Here is a 21,338-nt window from a genome sequence, read left to right as displayed (position 1 = left end):
CTTTTTAACTAGTGAAGACAGCCGCCTAATGTACATCTGGAAAAAGTGACTTAAAATCATCCATTTGGCACACCGTAGGGTGCACATAGATTAGCGAGAAGTGCCAGTCCTAGGCGGCGATAACAGCCGGGCTTGCATTTATCGAGCAGGCGATCACACTAACCGGCGCCTCTTTCAGAGTAGTGGTCGCTATGCGTTAATAAGTAAATTCTAAGCTGGTGAAAAAGCCGGGACATCGCTTGATACAAGCTGAGCGCAGCTTTCGTGTCATGCCAGCCAAACTAACAGGGGTGGCTGCTTTTACGCAGTTGTGTAAACAAAAGTTGTGTTGAGATGCAGTCCTCGTCACCAGCGCATTGAAAAAAGAATTTCACGCTAAGACGACAAAACGCTTTTTCGGCGGCTACACCAGTTGCCTGAAAAGCAACATAAAAAAAAAAGCGCGGAACAGGTATCTAGATAAGGAGCTGCAATTTCAAAGCAGACGTTTGGTGCAGCGCAAGCTAGAAACACGAAACAAAGAGGAGTGCAACACACGCGTTAGACGCACTGCAGTATCCACGGCAGCCGGGACAGGCTAATCACGTTACGGTGAGCGGTGAATCTGAACCAGCCTGGTGAATCGGCTGGAAGAAGTTAGTGCATAGACATTCTTCAAAAATTTACCCAATTTAGAAAGACTGTCGTTCGGCCGTCGGGCAGAGACACGGCTGCCACCGCGAGCTGTGGGGTACAACGGGGCCTGCGGCTCGCGGAGCATGTCCAAGGAGGCCCTTCTTCGTCGTCCGTCTGTGCGCCGTCTATCCCTTTTAGTACTCGTCATAAGTCATAGCTCAGTAGCAGAACGAAAGATTACGGACATAATTGAAATGGAAGCATAGAAAGGCGCTCAGGCACGCAACCCCTGTACTTCTCTATCGCGTGAAATATGCCTGGTCACCAAGACTACACAGCAACAAACACCGTGGACCAAGTGAAGCGCGCGTCAGTTCACGAGCTGATAGGAGCATGAAGGAAGTAGTCCAGCTAACACAAGTTCTTTTCAGTTTGAGTAAAACAAACAAACAAACAAACAAACAAACAAACAAACAAACAAACAAACAAACAAACAAACAAACAAACAAACGTACTAACAAACAAGCCAACTAGCGATGGACAAAGCAATCAATAAATCAAGCAATGAATCAAGTAAACAAACGCACAAGCAAGCAAACAATAAATCAGTCACAATAAACAAACAAGGAAGCAAGCGAGCACGCAAGAATCCTTCACTTAAACAAACAATGGAGCACAAGCAAACAAAACTAGCTGGCAAACAATCTGTCAGACAAACAAATAAGCAAGCAAGCAAGTAAGCAAGCAAGCAAGCAAGCAAGGAATCAGTCAATCGAATGCACAACACAAACAAACAAACAAACAAACAAACAAACAAACAAACAAACAAACAAACAAACAAATAAATAAACAGACAGACAAATAAGCAAACAAAGAAGGAATCAAACAAACAGTGAACAAAGAAACAAGCGAGCAAGCAATATTCACCATGCGTCACGTTTTGCTACAATTTTTAACTTTGAGCGCAAGGGCTTCTTGAAGCTGCGTATAGTAGGGGTCTTTTTTTTTTATTCTCTTCGGATTTTTTTTACAAAACCAGGAAAGACAAGACAATGTGGTGTTAGCAGGTGGATTGTATGGAATGGCGGACATTATGTCCGTGGTAACGGGTACTTAAAAGGTTATATTAGTAACTAATTCTTTCTCAAACTTTTTTTTTTCGGGCACCTTATTGATGCACTACTAAATAGGAGGCATTCAACATCGTAGGCGAACCCAGTTTTTTTAATTTTTGTATCGGCATTTTGGTTCCAGTTAACGAATGTGGAACTATGCGTGCGAAACGAACCAATGCCAAAACAGACGCGCGACATGCGCAAGAAGTGGTATGGCCCCTCTACATGCCGTAGGATTCTCGGTCACGAAAAAAGCGCGCCCACACTCTGAATTATGACAGACGCATATGTGACTCTTAGCGTTCTTCGTTAGGCGCTCTCGACTCGGTCGCTTGACTTATTCATGAAGACACATGCTGCATATGTCCTCAGCTGCGTTCCCGGTAACGCGAGAAGGCAGCAACGGCTGCCACTCTCGCGTGTCGCTCCTCTTAGGAGATGCATTTTCGCCCGCTGTGCTGTGACGCCGAACACTGCGCCAGTCTATTTGCCGAAACACAGCAGTGCATCTATGGCGTCGCGGCTCCGCGCTCGGGGCGTCGCCTCCATCTAGGCTGAAAATTGATTTTTGAGGGAATGGCGCAGTAACTGTCTCGACTTTCGGTGGAAACCTCGACCACAACAGCTCCGACCACCACTTCTGCCTATAAATTTTCATTCATTCATTCATTCATTCATTCATTCATTCATTCATTCATTCATTCATTCATTCATTCATTCATTCATTCATTCATTCATTCATTCATTCATTCTACCACGCCGTGAGCTGAAGGATGAAGCAGGCACAGTACACGGGCCTCTAGAATTTCGCCTCCATCGCATTTGGACCGCCACGGATTCGATCCCGGCCGCGGCGGTCGAATTTTGATGGAGGCGAAGTTCTAGAGGCCCATGTACTGTGCGATGTCAGTGCACGTTAAACAACCCCAGATGGTCGAAATTTCAGGAGCCCTTCACTACGGCGCCTCTCATAATCTGAGTCGCTTTGGGACGTTAAACCCCATAAACCAAATCATAAACCAAACGAGGGAGTGAAAGAAAAAAAAAGAGGTGTCGCAATGCAGGGCTGCGGAGTAATTTCGACCACCTGCGGATCTTTAATTAACATGCACTGGCATCGCACACCGCACGGCGCCTTTCGCGCTTCGCCTCCATCGAAACGCGGTCGCCGCGGCCGGGTTCGCACTTCCCTCTAGGTTAACGATTTGTCTGCAGCGAACCAGATGGGAAAGGCATCGGTCGGCCCTGCAGCCAGTGAGCGCTGCTTAGATTTTTTCCTATTTAAAAGCATCTACGCGGCGTGGAAAATGGTAGATGTAAAGTTAAAGGGCAGGAAAAGATGAGAGTGGGTCAGGAAACAAACACGGGTTGATGACTTGTCGCAACCAAGAAGAATAAATGGGTTGGGCAGGGCATGTAATGTCAAGACAAGACGACCAACGTTCGGTAAGGGTAACAGGCTGGATTCCGAGGGAAGGGAAGCGTAGCAGGGGATGGCAGAAAGTTAGGTGGGTGGATGACATTAAGAAGTTTGCGGGGATAGGGCGGCCGCAGGTGGCAAAGGATAGGGTTAACTAGAGAGATATGAGAGAGGCCTTTGTCCTGAAGGGGGCATAGCAAGGCTGATGATGACAATGATGACGTACAATCAGCCTGCGCATACCGCATGATCGTATCTTTCACAGCCTTTTTGAAGAAAATCTGTACAGACTAAAAAGAAAAGAACACCCGTATGCCTCAGGTTTTTAAATTGTGTTCCCTCTCAAGCATGTATGTCGCGGGAGAAAATAATTACTTGGCTCGGTCTTCGACGAAAGTGCGCTGCGCCAAATGCTGCTTATGGGCAGAGTGGAGGAGGCCTTTCAAGAGCAGAGGAGGCCTTTCAAGAGCACGACGGCACTGCCCGTGCCTGCACCCAAACAAAAGGGAACTTTACCGACCAGTGCAGGCCCTTCCCAATTGAAAGAGCGCCCTATAGGCACAGCAGAGTGAGCTGCCGCTCGCTGCGGTCACGGATTCTGAAAAATAAGAGGGAGAAACATGTGACAGGGACGAGGAAAATACTATCAAAACAAGCACCCACGTGGTAGCGGACTGATCGAATCGGTAACGCGACACCCATAGACCCAGTATCAAGGTAATGAGTGACACGCTTCCACTCTTCCCCTAAATACGTCAAACCACGGCTCCTGCTTCTCTTGTCCCACGTTTTGCCTGTGCGCATTTCCTTGTTTCGCTACATGGCCCCACTCTTTTTCAAACCGCTGTTAAAAAATATTAATACCGGGGGCACTTAAGGAACCTATGTGCGAGTAATGCATGAACATTGAAATACTACTTGAATTTTATCCAAATTTTATTCTAATCCTATTTCGCTTCTATTCAATTCGATAGTAATTCTGTTTCAATTCCATTCCAATTGCATTCTATTCCGTTGTAGTTGGTGCAGTTGTAAGTACTATAGTACTGACACATACTGGTTAACTTTTCGTATTTTCCCACCTGTGACGACGTCACAACGCTGTTAATCGCGAGTTTTGTAACGTCGCCACTTTTTAGGCGACGCCAGGTTTTCGTGTCGATGAGCCATCCAATCATTGCGCATTAATAATCCACCCTAGAAGCGAAACCCATCGTGAGCGCGTCGCTCCTTGAGGCTCCTACGCAGGCGGTCACGCTGCCCGTAAGAATATCAGTGCAGTCTTGGCAGTTAGAGTGACGCGTGCTGTTTTGTCGTCTGCGGTTTCATCCCATACCAAGCGTTCTTCTCCAGTGGCCTTTAAAAAATTCCTCCTCATCCTCCCCTGTGTTCAAGCGAGTACTTGAGTGCTTTTCGCAGGAGGTATCTTTTGGTACAGCGAAATGCTACCACGACTGAGCTGCTACTGGGAAAGAAAAATGGTCAAACCACCTCGGCTTTTCCATCGCTGAACGATCACCATTATCCTCCACAATAGCGCAGCCATGCGCCAACAAACGAAAGCTATAAGCTCTAGAAATTGTATTGGAACAGAAAACTGACCTGCATGGTCAAACGCTCGGCCTGAGGCTCCTGACTTTGAGTCCCGGGCTCTTGGCTTATGGCATGCGTAGCACTCAAGTGACTAGCGTGCGATTTCCATACCGCTCCATTGCCGAAGCTGCCAACTGCTCACTACTAATTTAGACACCATTCAGTAGGAAGAATACGAGGTACATTTTGATTTATTGTCAAAGTATCCTATCCGGTTCCAGTGTATTAAAGGAAACAGGCACATTAAGAACATCATAAACAGTTTTCTTTGTCATTGCCAAGTGCACCAACAAGCTTGCATTTTGAGCATACATTGAAATGGTAACTGGAGTTCATGCTAAATATTCGACGTAGTAACATTCGTGTGGATTACCCCCCAGTTACTTGAAGTGCACATGCGTCGGGATATGGAGGCGATCTCAGGGAGCACAAATCTTTCGTAGGCCATGTAGTCAACAAACAGGAGCAGGTAGAACAGCAAAAAAAAAAAAAGTAGAGCATGTGGCTACTGTCGGGGCTAACGATTCATGACAGTCGGCCTCAGAATATCAAATGGCCCGCAAAAGATGTTTATGCCTTCAGAGACTGCAGCGGCCAGGTGTTCTCTAGGATAAGGAGCCTACTGCTCACGTTCAATACTAGAGCCATGGACTGCCTGCATACGAGCCGCTTATCGAAGCATTTTATCAAGGGAACCGCATTTTTTCTGCATTTCACCTTCAGCTCTTTCTGCAGAGAGTCATCTTACAGTGGGTGTAGCCCTCTGTCAAAGGTTTAACATTGGTGGTAAAAATTATTTTGCCGTGTTAATCTGCACACGAGCCATTAAAAGTGTGAGAAGGTAATTGCTAAGCGTTATTGTCGTACTTGGAGCGCATGCTTAGACTGACTGGCTTTCCCTTTTAAGATCAGATTCGCTCATGCCGGGCGCCAGCGCGCTATTTGTGCAGCGTGAGAGTCCCAAAGCGACTCGGGCTGTAAAGGACGACGTAGGGAAAAACTCCGGAAATTTCGACCACCTGGGGTTCTTTAACGTACACTGACGTCGAACAGTACACGGGCCTGTAGAATTTCGCCTCCATCGAAATTCGACCGCAGCGGCCGGGATCGAACCCGCGTCTTTCGGGTCAGCAGCCGAGCGCCGTAAGCACTTAGCCGTCGCGGCGGCATCTTCTGGAGAGTGATGTACGGATGTGAATCCTGCTGATGCGCAGTATTCGCCAGTAGGTGATTCCTTTGTGTTGTTCCTTTATGTATCAGCACAAGAAGAAACATATATAAAAAAAACGCAGACATGTTAAGAACCACCTGAATGCAGTTTAGACGTTGGAATGAAAAATTTCGCACCAGTATTTTCAAGTCTAGAGACAACGTTTTTCGCATGTATTGCGTATTGTTCGTTGTATTTCCACTGCTGGCTGTATTCAAGGACGTCGAAGTGCGACTCTGTGGACATTGCATTCCGATTTCTGCTCTTTAAGCGCTCCAAACAACGTATTGCATTCTAGCCGCATCGCTTATTTACACTGAGCACACGTTGCTGGTCCGACCCTCACTTGGTGTGCTTACAGGTGCTCCGGCCGAGTGACAGCAGGGCGAGACAACGGCTGGCACAGCTGCTTGAGCCATGACAAATCAATGTTCCGCTTAAAAAAAAACACCGCCCAGGAAAAAAAACGTTGAATGGAACTCGATTACACAGGGCAGCTAGCGAGTGCTCCTGTTCAGATAAAAGCAGCGCAGGTCGGCTGCGCAAGGCAGCATGGAAGTCATGCTCGTACTAGTGACTATTATAGATGGCGCTGCTTATCCGGCATGGCGGCGCCCGTTATGAAATGGGGCGGCTTTGACTTATACTTTGACTTTACGCAGGGATTCCGTTGAGGGGGAGGGGTGGGGGATGCTTCGTCCTGCCAGGTGACCTGGCAGCCTGTGCGCTTGCTTTCAACGGTGTTGGAAGTCCGCGAGGTGCAGGCACGATTTTAGCACTATGCTTTGGGTCTAACTGCTGTTTCGTAATACTTCGCACTTATCATTTCCCGTGTCGCAAATATGCATCCTGAACTCTGCGACTCGCTCAGAATCAGTTGCCTGCCTGTGTTACTTCAGTACGAACATCCGAATTGCTTCTACATTTTTTTGTTATAGTACGTCGGACGGATCCGAGCGCTTTGTTTTGATAGTACGCCGAACGTATACGAGTACAGTCCATTTTCAGCCCGTTCCGTAGGAGAGATCAAATCGCTGTTTTTTTCAAAGTCCGACGCGTCTCACAAAATTTTGTCGTAGGCTCGGTATCATAGGCACGACGCTGTTTCCGTCAAGTTGACATGATTGCTTAAGCGCGGGTCGCGCAGCGGTGTGTGTTTACCCTCTGTTTTACCAATGCCTACTTAGGTATATGCGTCATGGGGCGACTGGCGTCCGATGCGCGCACTTCGAGTGCGCCCGCGTTAACCGTTTGTGCTGCTATGTGCATGACGCGTACGTCGTTGGATTGCAGCGGGTGCGAACCGCAAAATTTCCCCTGTATATACCCGTACAAACACGAGGCACGTGTGACTATCTGCCGTGTGCCGAAGTCCGCTTCTTGAGCGTTGAGGCTCTCCTTGAAGCGAGCCGTGTTCTCCAGTCGAAGTTGAGCTCGCCGTATCTGTGCATGCCCGCGTAGCGACGGCTGAGCCGGGGCCATTCGGCTCACGCTAACTTCGAATCTGCGTGGGTTCATGCTCCTTGTACACGGAATTTCGCGTGAAGACAAAGCTGCGGGCTGGACAGTTGCCTAGTCTTCTCAAAACAACGTCGAAGTTTACCCGCAAGCGCACGCTGCCGGCTTTCCGTTTGCTCCTCCTTGCACTGCGGCGGAGTATATTTTTGTCTCGACAGGCTTGCTGGCCTGGCCATCACCGCTGTACCAGCGCAGGCCTCAAATAGATACGACATAACTTTTTGTCATGGCTTTGAGGTACAACATAAAAAAAATAATGACGGGCATCTTATTTTCTCAGGCTTCCGGTGAAGAAGAGCTAGCACAACATTCCTTATAGGATGCGTGTTTTGCCGGTGACGGCTGTGCAGAATCGCACACGGCGCAAATGGCAGTGATAGCTTGCTTAAATCACGATTATGTCGAGGTGAAATATTGCGAGACTGTTAGCTAATTGCGTAGCGAAGGCACCGAGCGAGGGCGTATCTACGATGGCATACGTCGCAGTCGCCTGCTGCCGTCGCTCGCATGAACCTTGTGACCTGGTACGATGTGACAGCGTTGCTTGCCGCGCGGCTGGGTGTCAAAACGCCATTCTGTGTCATTTGAGGAAGTGGAGATAATTAATTGTATTTATTTATTTATTTATCGAATACTGCCAACTGCCTCTTGGCAGTCAAAGCAGGAGTGGACACATTGTTCTTGAACAATTGCTAAAGTGAGTTTAACAGCGGCAAAGAAACTCAATCAAGTCAAGAAAGTCAAGAATAACAGTCAATCATTCCTTTCTAGTTCCCCGTAAGTCATGAATGAAGCGTGTAACTTGCGTACACTTTGTGAGGAAGAGCGCGTACGTATCAAGTATAGCATATGACGGGCACACGTTAGAAATGACCTTAGCCATGGGCTTTCAGCGACGTTAGCCGTACTTTAAATGAGAATTGGTGCCTCGGACGTATGTTTAGACACTTCGAGCAAAGAATGCAGGGGTAAAAAAGAAAAGAAAAACTCCGAACAGCACAGTTTCTCTCTAAATTCAAAATATCGGAGAGCTCCGATAGTGATCGTCCACAGTGATCAGTTTTTAAGTGAACAGTTCCATAAGTTAAAAGGTTAATCACGGGTAGACAATCTGCAGTGTCGCTGTGCTCCGTGAATACAATTTATTATTTATGTTTCAAGACATGCAGGAAGAAGTAGTGCACGGAGAGCATTGTATGCTCGATAAAAATTACCTGGACACAGCAAGACCTTATAGGACACACTAACATAGAGTAGAAGGAAAAGTACAACAGTCACTGAGCACGGCAAAGTAAGAATTACGTTTCCGAACACCTGCGGGTTCCTTCTTCACATTGATGCTAACATGACAACCAGTAAAACTTAAATGCGCAACGTATGACTTTTTCAGCTCAAGAGGTTTTATAATTCGAAGAGTTTAAAAGGGCCGAATGTGTGAAACATGCAGGTAAATCCTGCGAAATCATTTTGCGCTAGCATTTGAAACGGTGCCGTCGTTCAGGCTTCTCTGCAGTGCACAGCGATGGGCAGAGGCGCCGATGATGACGCCACGTAGGACGGCGCTACGTTTCCAGCGAAGAAACGGTTTTCATGGAAAATAATCAACGCCATTGAAGATGCAGCTCATGAATTATTGTTTGGCGGCATCGGACGACGCCCAGCAGCATGCCGGCGAAGGCAGCGGACATCTGAAATTTCGGCAACGATAACATCGCTATGAATTTCTCCGCACTTCTCCAACACAGGGAGGAGAAGCCTGAACGTCGTCGCGGTTTTAATCGACGATTACTTCACCATTCTAAATGCTAGTGCAAAAATGCTTCGCATGGATTACCTAGAATTTTTGAAGAACCTCGACTTCTCAAGAAACCATTTCAGCATCTCTGCATGATCAGACCAACTTTTGTCGAACCCTTGACCTGCCGTGCATTTAAATTTCGACTGCTTGTGCTGTTAAGCTCATTGTGAACAGTGAACCCGTACGGGTTCCGGAACGTTATTTTTAATATAGCTTGGTCAGTGACCGTTATACTTTTCCTTAAACTAAGGCCCGACCGGATGAAGTAAAGCCACTTGACAGGTTTCATGAACATGATTGACACAAAAATGCGCTGCTCAAAAAGGTGGAGGAAGTGTACACAATATGCAGCAGCCGAGGTAATTGAGAGTGAGCATCTTCTAGGAATATAAACATCGCGTGCGCGTGTTTGTTGAGCTAAATCTGCAGGAAAGTTGTATTCAGAAGTACGGTTCATTTCAATTTATCTCTGTCGAAATTGCTTGGGTTGTTCGTAGTGTGGGCTAAGCGCGGGCTACATCCCCTTATCGCAGTGCTTTCTCTTTCTGGTTTCCTCGTATTGCACCCATTTTCGCTGTTTGCTCCACTTTCAAACACAAGCAAGTCTAGTTTGCCATTTTAACCCCATTCTATTCTAGCTGCACATCTAAGGAGGAGTCTCAAATGGGCGTTTTCGACTGGTGGAAATTGTCAGTACGAAGATTAAGTTAACCAGCGCCGACATAATTTCGCACATTAGCACAGTGAGAGGGAAAGCGCGCGGAAGAACGGAAGAGACTCGGAGATAATGTTTTGTACGTCAGTTTTATTTACTTTTTATCTGTCTTTTAGTGTGATTTTTTTTGCACCCCTGGCAGGAGGGCAATGTATTTGGGATATACTATGTTTCGGAAAAGATGTTTCTTGAAAAAAAATTCTCGAAAAAGACAAAACAATCATTTAGCTTTCTTACCATTGTGCCCTCACTGTCCCGATCCGTTCCGATCCGTTGGCGGCGCTCTACCGATAAGTCACTGACGTTTGCGTGGATTTTTGAGCATGCTGAAGCATGTTGAACGGCCATCGCTCAACGTTTTATTATCGGCATCAAAAGGGAGCAATACTACCCGAGCTTCGGTCCTGCTGCATGACCACTTTCCGGGAAAGCCCGGTGTCCGGACAGGCAAGGAGTAACCTTTGTCCACAGGCATGCATGTTTGCTCGTTTTGGCCAGTGTCGCGCCTGCTCCGCGAAAACTGCGAAAAGGCATAGCATAATCAACGAGCCAATGAGCAGTCGCAGATGGTGCACACCACTTTTGCTCCCGACGGCACCCTAACTACGCTGCATGAAGGACTGGTAATAAGGGAGTAATTACTCATTGGCATCCACCTGAGCGCAGCCGTACGGCTACAAAGGAAAGCTATACAGCTTCTCAGAAACTTCGTAGCTAAAGAAAAATTCGTCCTGGTCCGGGTATCGAACCCGGGACCACCGCTTCACCGGAGCAGTCGCTCTACCAATTGAGCTAATCGGGACGGCAAGCTTATGGTAGGATGAGAGCGAATTGATCAATAACTCGAAGTGGGAACAGTGTTGGTCAAATGTTTAGAGGAATCCCCCAAGGTGGAGTAGATTTGTAACAAGGGAGTAATTACTCATTGGCATCCACCTGAGCGCAGCCATACGGCTACAAAGGAAAGCTATACAGGACTTCCGTTTTCTTTCTCGTAGCCGGAAGAATATATCGAGGTACATCTTCCGCCTTGGAGACTACAACAAGGGCGTCATGGAAGCAGGCGAGATTCATGCCAAGGCTGATATGGTGAGTGAGTGTTGGTTCCAATTCGTTGGTAAGGTTGCTTTAAAGATAGTACAGTTAAATAAAAAAAAAAACGCAATATATACCTGCAAGCGCAGGAACGAAACATGCATACTCTCACTATGTTTTGCACAATCTAAGAGAGACAATGCCGACAGTGTGGCCCTGATATGCCTTTTGGGTCAAATGGCCTCCTCCGTGATTTTGTTGTAAAGGGAAATTTTTATCATTTCCCCACTTAATTATCATCCATTTATATATGCCAGACGTGGTGGTGCCGGCGAAAAGAAAGGGGGAAAGGAAAGACGCTGAATGATAAAACAATACACAAATCACGCGCTTAATAACAGAAATTGAACCTGCCGGACGTAAGAGAATTAATTCAAACATGGCCTAGGAAGGCAAGTGCATGAATGAATGGTAAATATTATGTGCAACAAGAAATCAGCGACAGTGACAAATCATAACATGAAACACCACAGAAGTTGTTCTAAAGATGTAAGACGTGTATTTCAATGAAGAAAAATATTCTTGAGCTGCCTGGTATTTAGCTGTAAGGTATATCTGTATATGAATGGATAAGTAGCTGTTTAGGAGGGAAGGAACACAATATATTAATGTTTGCATAACGTAATTTGTTCTACAGAAATCAGTTCACTTGTATTAGGATTTTTGTGTCTAGTGAAGCGAAGAATCTTTAATAGCTAATTTTCCCAAATTTGTTAGCATACTGCTGTTCTGCCTTCTTTCTCTAATTAATCCGAGTCATAGATTGCAGCTCTACATCTACCACGCATAATATGCGAAGGTTTTTGAATAGTGGTCTTACGTTGAAATCATATGCGGAATGTTTATTAATTTTCAATTTCATATTCTCAGCACAAAAAGACAAGGACCGCGGTAAGAAAGATAACACAGGCGATACTTACCGCGGTCATTGTGTTCTTTTTTTTTTCTCTCAGAGCATGTGTGGCCAGTACCAACTATTTCAAATTTTTGTTTTACTCTAATTACCTTTCTCTGTCGCCTACGGAGTTTTTTGATATTGGTCACTGTGGTCGTGGCCCTAATGAGTATGCAATATTTAAATAAGACCGAAAAAGAAAGCCCTATAGGACTAACATAATGCTGTTGGGAAAGTAATGTTTGTGTTTGTGCAGAGTACGAATCACTGACGCAAGTATTGGCGATGTGTAATCTTTATCATAGTCAGACATAATAGTTATATTTGAAGGCGCGCTAAAAGCAATACTGCGGGTCGGTAGCTGGACAGGAAGATGTGAAAGCAGCGTGACTACGATTCTGGGTAATGCGTAATTATCACGCAGCTGTTTAAAAAACACAGAGCGATTACTATGCTTGGTAAACGCAATAGCAAACTCGCCATTCGCGCAGAAGCGCAATCATGGCGTCGCCGAGATCTAGCGGCTTATCAGCTGTCGAAGTAGAAGTGTAACACCGGCGTCGACAAGGCCCAGCTGTGGGAAGGGGCCTCAGTGCTTCAGTTTGCATAAATACATAAATAAGAACAAAGCTTCTACATTAAAACATCGAAATCACTAACATTATCTGCAGTTTAATAGCGCATTAACGAGTATTTAATCGCGCTGTTCTTTCTTCTTGTAAGCTTTCTTTCCTTTTCTTTTATTTTGGCCCTTTATAACTGAAAGCGGCTACCTGTGACGAAAGTACTAAGAGCCGGCAAACAATATATCTCTTACTGGCTCAGTTATCACAGCCGGGCCTCACCAGTGGCGAACAGACAAAAAAAAAGTGAAAACTTGCTAAAAGTAGGGCCCCATAGGTGACCGAATTGTGCGGCCTGTGCAGATGATCACCCACAAGAAGTTCGACATCCAGACGTTTCGCAACGATATCGCCCTGGTGCGGCTAGCGGAGCCTCTGGACCTCGAGGGAGCCAACGCCAACCTGGAGACCGTCTGCCTGCCGGACCCGGGAATGAACTTCTCGGAGGCCCGCTGCATGGCCACTGGCTGGGGCGAAACCCAGTTCAGTGAGTTGAACCTCCACACTGCGCTCGACCGTCCCTCAAGCAGCATAACAATAGCCGCGCCCACCTTGCTCGCGTTGGAGTACGGGGAAGGGTAACCGAGAACAGCGATAATGTCATTGCCCAGCGGCACCTGGTGGCCACTACATATCGCGTTTGCAGTCGCTGCAAAGGCTTTCAGCGTCGGCTGCCACAAACGCGGCTTCAAAGGAAGGAGCTAAGCGTTGTGAGAAGTGTTCTGGAACCAGCTCGGTTGTTTTGTTCCTGCGAATGCGATTGCTTGTTCTCTTATAAATATCCCATAAATTTCTGACTTCTCGCTCAGACACTTGGACGACCAACGAGAGCTGGGACGAAAGTGCGCTGCAATCTCTAGCGATGAAATTCTACGCTGCTGTTGACAGGCGACTAACGCCATCAACCACCGAGTGGCGCTCTACGCCTCCGCACGCATAACTGTCTATTTGGAATAGTGGCACTTATCATTTGTACCGTGGGTTTGTGGATGTGTTCTTTGGCTGCGGATGCACGCGAAATGCTATAACGCCCGTCTGTTGTACAATGTCAGCGCATGTTCAAGAACCCCTAGTGGTCGAAATTCGTGCAGAGACTTCCACTACGACGTCTTTCATAGAGAACGAGCTGTTTTGGCACGTTAAACACCACGTTTCGTAGCTGCCGACCCCTAACTGGAAGGGGCCGCCGCGGTGGCACAGTGGTTATGGTGCTCGGCTGCTGACCCGAAAGACGCGGGTTCGATCCCGGTCGCGGCGGTTGAATTTCTTTGGAGGAGAAATTCTAGAGGCCCGTGTACTGTGCGATGTCAGTGCACGTTAAAGAACCCCAGGTGGTCGAAATTTCCGGAGCCCTCCACTACGGCGTCTCTCATAGCCTTAGTCGCTTTGGGACGTTCAACCCCATAAACCAAACCTAACTGGAAGGGGTCGGCAGCTGAGAGGTTCTATGCTGCAGTTAGCCGGGCTGCCCACTGTAGCGAAGGCAGATCAAACATTGTGAACGGATTATGGAAGTACGAATAGACAACCACGTTTCCCTTAGTATAGGGTATTCCACGCCAAACGAACCAGGCTTCGCGCTCGACCATCTTCGATTTCTTAAAACGAGATAATGAAATGTTGTGTTACTGTGGCAAACATGCTCCTCACTTAATTTTGGCGAAAAACATTTTGCGTACTGTGGCCGTCATTTTGAGTTTGCGAACAATAGCAAAACATAGTTTAAGAAAAATAAAAAATAGCATTTTTCACGCATGACTATGCGACTTCTTTTGCACCTGAATAAAACACTTTTTGCTTTAATATATAATGATTTCAAAATAATTTTAAATTTTTTCATTGCATTAAACACCCAAAGTCATTATACTTTGAATCTTCAAGATAGTTTTATGCTCTGAAAGCAGTTATTCCAACTGTTTTCTCACATTCTACAGCAGACAAAGCAACGGGCAGAAATGTTTCTGAACGCAAGGAATGTAAACTATTTACGAAAAAGAAATCCTTAACTATGGCCAAACTGCTTTTTGCAGCATATTTAGGAGTCAGTTGCATAGCGATGTGGACCAAGCAAAAATATTAAAGGTAGTAAGCTGCACGGTACCATTCAGTGGCATTCATGTAAGGACGTTTAATCGGAAAGCGTTGTTTAAGCGAGAAGATAATTTTGTATTTGAGAACTCGCGCCTTACTCCGTTGGAATTCCGTGCTCGCTCTTCACTGAAGTACACGCAGCTCCCGGAGTGGAGACACGGTGGTGTACCGAGCTTGGACGATCCGCTGAAGAGTGCGGTTCCAAACAAATAATGAAGCCTCCGAAATCGGTAGCATCATGACACCCTGCCTGTTAACTGGAGAGGCGAAACTAAGACTGCTGCTGCCTTGATCCCCTTTCCTCAACACCCAGAAGCGCTATTAAGTTCAGGTATTCCTTCAGTACGAGCACCACCATTGTGGCCAATGTTCCCCACGTAAACAGCCCAGTGCTCATAATGTCAACACCGAAATCTACTCTTCTGACAGGAAGCGCACTCATCAGCGGACACGCATAGCGAACAAAGTGAAAACCGTTCCGACGTATCGTGCCGTATGCCATAAGCGAGACGGAGTCGGCTCTTTCTTCTAGGTCTCCGTTTCTATACAAAAGGTCAGAGTGATCCCCCCCCCCTCCCTTTCCCCCCTCAGCTGTTTCCATTAGCGGAGGAAAGTATCAAAGCCTGTCGTATCCCTCTGAATGCTGCAAGAAAGAATTACAGAAAAAGAAATCGAGCTCACCGGGCGGTCTGAAAGAGGGGCGCTTTTGAAAGGGACCCGGGCGCTTCGTTAGACCAGGCATTCACCACTTTCAGCACTGCACGCTCGACTTACATCGCACTCGGCGACCCAAGAGTTTCAAGTGTCGGAACACGTACATGAGCCCACCAAACGACCTTCCAGCACTCAAACATCCGGAGCATCCACGTGGAGCTCCGTGGAGCTGCTCACGTGTATTCTTAGCTCCGGCGGCTGCGTGTACTGCAGTGAAGCTCGAGCACGGAGTGCCTCAGGAGTAGGGCGCGAGTTCTCAAGTTGCAATTATTTTTTCGCTTAAACGAAGAAGTGCTCAGATTAAATTTCCTGAAATGAATCACTTTGAATGCAACTGTGCAACGTACTACAGTTCGTAATTTTACTTGGACCGCCTCAGTATGCAAGTGACTGCTGAATATGCGACAAAATGCAATTTCTCTGAAGTTTAGAGTCCCGACAGGGTTTACGTTCCTTGCTTTCCGTAACATTTTTATCAGCTTGTTTGCCCTCTGCAAAATGTGAGTAAATAATTGCAATGGCTATTGTGCGAACGTAGAAAAGGTTTAAAAAAGCGTCATGGTTTTGTACATCGTTTTGATTTTTCTTATTTGTGGAAATATGAGCAGTTCCTTTGAACTCATTATGTACTATAAAAGCAAGATGTATTCTATGCGCACAAAACTTCGGGGCTCTCGCAGGGGGCCGCCACTCGGACGTGCTGATGGAGGTGATGCTACCAGTGTGGCCCCACCAGAAGTGCGTGCACGCCTACCGGAACTACAACAAGATAACCACTGCCATGTTCTGCGCTGGCTACGTCGAGGGGAAGAAGTCCTCCTGCAGCGTGAGCACCCTTACTCCTCTGCTGCATGCAGTACGACTTCATGTTTTAACCCCCCGACCACCTACCCCCTGCTGCAAAAAAAAAAAAAAAAAATGATAGAAAAGCTAAGGTTTACTGATTGAAACTTTCCTCGCGCGGAGAAAACTAATGCCAGTTTTAACAGATAATGATCGCATCACTTAATATACGTTTGTATATTGTTTTCTTTCGCAAGGAATACATGTACTGGCTAAATGAGTGCTCCCAGGTAATACTACATGATTCTGTATTCACTGGTTATGCACGAAATTCCTCTAGGAATGCGCCGAAGACGACGACTGCACCTCATTGCTACTGCTTTTAAAATTATAAAAATACTCCATCCCTTGTACGTGTGTGCGTTTGTATCCGCTATGCACCCTGGCCAATCCCCCGCTGTGGGTGTGTGCTATTAAGCCTGAGGACATCATCATCATCATTACTGCTTTTATGTAGCTGCATGTGCAAAGACGGCCACTATGCGTTCGTTCGGCATGAAATGCAAGCTGCGCTCTGCATACGTTGAATAATCTCTTTTCTTTTGCACTGGTTGTACATTTACTTGTTAACACAGTGCGATAACTCTACAAGAAACGCCTATGAGAGCGAGCTACAGCCTGAGAAACGCTAGTTAGCCGTGTTACTGACACCGAGTAGGACCGGCGCTTCTCGCTCATTGTTTCTGCTTGCTCCGACTCCGATGCGACCAATACTTGGTTTTAGATCTCTTTATTCATAAGTGCGTTCGGGAACAAGGTGCATTAATTAAAGAGACCTAATTTGTTGTCTGCAAGCGGCGCCAAGAACTGCTACCGGGCGCCTACAGCATGGCATATTTGGCCCCACCTCCTAGCATTGACTCCTCCCGCTTGTTATATGTGCGTCGTGAGGCTTCAGCGTTCGCCGATCTCATGTCACTGTGCTGAAAACTATGCTCAAACGCTAGAACGTGTGAATTCGCTTCTCATAATCGCCGATATAGCACACACAAACCCTGCGACCTCAGAGGCCTATTTGTCGCGGAAGGTGGCCGGCGCCGACTAAAATTAAAGAACCTGGCCAGTGTTCACCGCTAGTAAGTGTAGTCGCTAGTTTCACTTATTTGTGACACGGATAGACTACAAGCGCAGCTATTCAGGTCACCGTCTTGCTTGGCCACCAATGCTGGTGCGTCAGCGGCGGCATCGGCCGACCAGTCAGCCAACCGCCGACGCCGCGTGTCACCGTGCAGAGCCCGTTATATTAGTGCGCAGTGACGTCTTAAGTATTAAGGCGAAAGCCTTTAATGGCTCGCACTGTTGTCCATTAGCAGAGGGTGTCACACCTTTGGCAGCGTGTTAACTCGGGAACTAAGAAAGATAGGAGACAACGAATGGTTGCTTCAGATAGAGGAAGAAAAAATGAACCTAGAAGCCACGTTTGATGACTGTAGAGTAATTAGTTAGTTAATTATAGTCAAAAGTATCGAAATTGCGTCGAAATAACGCAGACGTCGATATAGTCACGGGAGCGGTGTGACGTCACATCTACCGGAAGTCGTCACGGAATAGTTAAAATTGTCACAGAATGGTGGGAAAAACGCCACATTTGTGTCAAATTAGATGAAAAAATGTGTAATAAAGCGTAATTAACACTTAAGGTCCCCGAAAGATGTATAATTTGGGTACCGCTATAGCCACGGGAATGGTGTGACGTTAAGGCCACCGGAAGTCGTCACGGCATAGTGTCCTTGGCTTTCGCCTCTCAACACTTTAGTTGCCAAGGTGTCTTTGAAATTTTCACTGCATTCGTTCCAATTCATACGTGATTAACAATCGCGCTAGAGATTGTTCTCGATCGCTCGAAATAGCATTTTAGCCTCTTTGGAGCTGGATTAAAATACCTTCAAAGGTTTTTTGCTTTGAATGATTGGCCGTGGGTGACTACGTACACAAGAGGCCCATAACAGGCTTTTTATATTATCTGAAATTGATGTCTCGACCCCTTTAAACGTTTGTTGCGTCTAATACCTGGCTGTAGGTGTAGTGTAGGGTAAATTTTAGTAGATAGTCATTTTTGAGGGAAGGAAAAGGCGCAGTAACTGTTTCGCTTCTCGATGGACACCTCAGCCTCGTCGTCAGAGAAGGGAGGAGGGTGGGAGTGAAAGAAAAATGAGAGAAAGAGGTGCCGTAGTAGAGGCCTCCGGAATAACGTGCAGTGACCTCGCACAGCACAGGGGCGCCTTCCGAGTTTCGCCTCCATCGAAACGCTGCCGCCGTGGTCAGGTTCGAACCTGGGTACTCCGGCTGTGTGCGGCGCTTGGAAATACGCTTTGCATAAAAGCATATTCTGACGCATGATTATTCGAACAGGTGACACCAACGCCCATCGACGCACCTCGAAACAAGAAATGTGGCACTGTGCATGTTCGCGTCGCCTAAGAGGCGCTGCTGCACGGAGGCTTCCAGAACACGCGCAAGGGTCGATCGTGTGTGAAGGACACGCAGCTGGAAAGAAGTATTCAAGGTCAATTCAAGTATGCACCGAGCACACGATAGGACGCGCGTGCTCGTGGGCTCTGGAGCGTGGAAGAGGAAAGCTGCAGAAAGAGGCCCAGAAGTTGCTATCAATTTTGCATTCAGTTGAGTTGCGAAACGCAGAAACACCTTTTCGCGTGCTCCTAACTTGAGTCCCTTCATTTGCCTTTTGCATGCACTGAATCCCAGCGGGGAGATCATTGCAAGGCGGGGACTTGTAATGCAGCCGCCATCAAGTCATTGACTTTTGTCGAGCGGAAAAATTTACAACGTTTAAGAATTTTGCGTACATAGCGAAATTCGGCGGCAGCTGGGATAAGCGTTGATAGTCTCTTTAAATATGTTATAAACTCACGTTTTCGAAACAAACGGTTGAAATTTGCAGATACATGTCTTTGAAGGTTGGTCTGCAGAGGAGTATTGGGGAGATGATACCGATGCGTGGTTGTGAGAGATGCCTCGTTGAGAAAATACTGACGCACAGTTTCATATTATTCGGTGGTTACGAAGGCACCCTTGCGGTTCGTGCAATATGCCTGATGAAAGGTGTTGCAGAGGGAGACGGCGTGAAGAGGCGAGGACAAATAAACGAACAGCCAACGGGACGGCCGCTGAAACCAGCAGCAATTTATGTCGAGAAGGGAGCGGGATTCGCAATACTGAGTCCATCCCACGTGACACGCAGAAACAAGCCAAAGTCAAGAAATAAAACGAAAGAAATAAAAGTGGAAGATGCAGAGCGTCATCCTCGCAGCGAACGAGAACCTCTTGTACAAACCCGCTCGGCAACCGAACTTAGCGTTGCAAAAGTAACAGAAGCCAGCGACGTCATGAAAACCAATGGAAAAAAAAAGTGAAAGCTGTAACAGTACCAGAAGCCTGCACAGCGCAGTGCTAAAGACACTGCAATCGCAAAACCAGGGGCTGCTGGCCCGAAAGACGCGGGTTCGATCCCGGCCGCGGCGGCTGCATTTCTTTGGAGGAGAAATTCTAGAGGTCCGTGTACTGTGCGATGTCAGTGCACGTTAAAGAACCCCAGGTGGTCGAAATTTCCGGAGCCCTCCACTACGGCGTCTCTCCTAGCCTTAGTCGCTTTGGGACGTTAAACCCCATTAACCAAACCAAAACAGGGTTAGTGTGCAAAAGCAGTCAGCAAAAAAAAAGGTGAAAAGGAGAAAAAAACAAAAACAAATTCATGCAAAGACGGAGCAGTGATTGTGTCAAAAGAACAAGGAAAGAGCTGTCGGCTACGAAAAAAAAAGTTGTGGTTTTACGAAGAAAACTAAAAACACCCACGACGCGAAGGAATGTCAATACGGCTAAGGAAAACGAAAGTCAGATTAATGCATCTATAAGAAAGGGAGCTTGCCTGGAGACGAGACCTGTCCTTACAAGCTACAGGACGGGCGTTGGCAGACGAGGAGAACAGGCCGAGGTATAAGTTTCAACTAATCTTTTTTCTACCCGGCACGTAGTGCCAGAAGCCGTCGGCGGCGAATGCCAGGAGCAGCAGCTCCGGTGATGGCGATGGCGCTGCGACAAGCTCTTTGTCGGATATAACCAAGCCGAGAGGCCGACGCGCAAGTCGACGGCTCCGGCAACTTACGATGCCTCAGTGACTAATTTTCCTTCTTTGTGCGCTCATGTGCCTTAATCTTAGCTCTGTTAAACAACGGCTCGCACTTGTTGCAGCGATTAAAGAGGCCCGCAAGATGACCGCCTTGGTGGTCGAGGAGCGTTTACGAGTAGCTTTATTTATTATTCATTTATTTATTCATTTATACTACAAAGGATGACGTCGAAGAAGAAATCGGGAATTTTAATGGAAGGATGCATTTAACGGCAACATTTTGCTTCTCCTAGTATAAAGTTCTCGCAGGCCAGTTTGTTCATTTCGAGGGAAGCTGAGAATGGGCGAATGAGCGAAGGACAAAATGCAGATGTATATTCGTGTCATTATCGCGCTGTCTTTACCGTTTAAGGTGACATTTATCATTCCGATTACAAGCAAATATCTTTCGGCCTAAATGGCATAGCCAGGCTTGGCAATTTCTAGCGCGCACATTAGAAAATTTCTTAATTGACGAAGTAGTTTCAAACTGCAATATTAAAGCGTCGGAATTTTTTGTGTTTCGACGGTGCACAAGAAATACGATATTCAGAAAAAGGAGTAGGCGTTGGTAGTGGTGGCAAAATCTGTCGGGAAAAAAAAAATGGCAGAAGATGTACCGTTTCGAGCTCACGGCTGTGTTCGCTAGTTGCATAAAAAAGTACCCTATTAGCAAAATGAAGGATGTTAATTCACCCGAAACGAAGGAAGTATTGCTAGCTAGAGGACACACTGAGAAAAAAAAAATTCTAGTTTGCAACACTCCCAGTTGGTACAAAGCACCTTAAAGGGTTATACCTCTCTTTGCCCACAAATTTTTATCCGTATATCCCCATGCCACGAACACTCGCGAAAATAAAATACACGCTTAGACTTACAGGTCTGGGTGGATTAAAACCTGCGCCAGTTATGCTCGCAATCACTCCTAACCACTCGACTATCACCGTTTCTTTTTTCTTAGACATGC

General features: G+C 46.6%; 1 pseudogene across 1 annotated transcript in view; it reads left to right on the top strand.

Moving 5' to 3' along the window:
• The window catches only part of LOC149340053 (anionic trypsin-2-like), a 34,730-nt pseudogene that overhangs the window by 5,230 nt on the left and 8,162 nt on the right, over positions 1 to 21,338 (top strand). The window contains exons 3-5 of the transcript XR_016283832.1: positions 10,983 to 11,073; positions 12,901 to 13,084; positions 16,083 to 16,228. The product of XR_016283832.1 is annotated as an anionic trypsin-2-like (transcript). The remainder of the gene's footprint in view (positions 1 to 10,982; positions 11,074 to 12,900; positions 13,085 to 16,082; positions 16,229 to 21,338) is intronic.

Source organism: Amblyomma mixtum, chromosome 6 (genome assembly GCF_055824585.1).
Source record: "Amblyomma mixtum isolate Tamu chromosome 6, ASM5582458v1, whole genome shotgun sequence".
NCBI lineage: Eukaryota > Metazoa > Arthropoda > Arachnida > Ixodida > Ixodidae > Amblyomma > Amblyomma mixtum.
The sequence above is the reverse complement of the archived record's forward strand: the minus strand, read 5'-3'. Positions and strand labels throughout refer to the sequence as shown.